Below are 878 nucleotides of genomic sequence, written 5' to 3' on the forward strand. Positions count from 1 at the left end.
AGCATCATGATAAATGGAGAAAAGATTGAAGTTGTCAAAGATTTCATATTACTTGGTTCCACAATCAACACCAATGGAAGCAGCAGTCAAGAAATTGGAAGGCGGTACTTCATTGGGTAAATCCGCTGCAAAAGACCTCTTTAAAGTGCTGAAAAGCAAAGATGTCTCTTTGAAGACTAAGGCATGCCTAACCCAAGCCATGGTATTTTCAATAGCCTCATTTGCGTGTGAAAGCTGAACAGTGAATAAGGAAGACTGAAGAAGAGTTGATGCTTTTGATTATTGGCATTAGCAAAGAATACTGAAAGTACCATGAACTTTCAGAAGAACTAGCAAATCTGTCCTGAAAGTAGTTCAGCTGGAATGCTCCTTGGAAGCAAGAATAGCCAGCCTTCATCTCACCTACTTTGGTCATTGTGATAGTTGTAGTTGTGTGTCAACTTGGTTAGACTACAATTCTGTGTGGTTTAAGCAATTGTGATGTGGGTTATTTCCATGACGGGATCAGATGTATATGTTTTGAGCAGCCAATCTGTTGAAAGGGAGTTTCCCTAGGGGTGTGGCCTGTTTCCGGTGTATTTATGAACATCCTGGCAAAAGAGACATTTTTCTGTGGATCAGGATCCTGTTGTGCTGCCTACAACTGTCCATGAGTGAACAATCCACCATTTGGCCTGTAGATCTTGGATTCATCATTCATTGAAGTCAACAGCTGATATACTGCCTGCCAACCTTGAGCTTGTCAGCCCCTGCAGCTGTGTGAGTAGGGAAAAGCCTCCAGCCTGACGTTTGATCCAAGAACTTGGGACTTGCCAGCTTCTATAAGTGTGTGAGCCATTTTCCTAAGATAAATTTCTCTTTCTCTATATGTATATATA

Source organism: Orycteropus afer, unplaced genomic scaffold (genome assembly GCF_000298275.1).
Source record: "Orycteropus afer afer isolate SDZICR_OR568_19922 unplaced genomic scaffold, OryAfe1.0 scaffold00209, whole genome shotgun sequence".
Lineage (NCBI taxonomy): Eukaryota > Metazoa > Chordata > Mammalia > Tubulidentata > Orycteropodidae > Orycteropus > Orycteropus afer.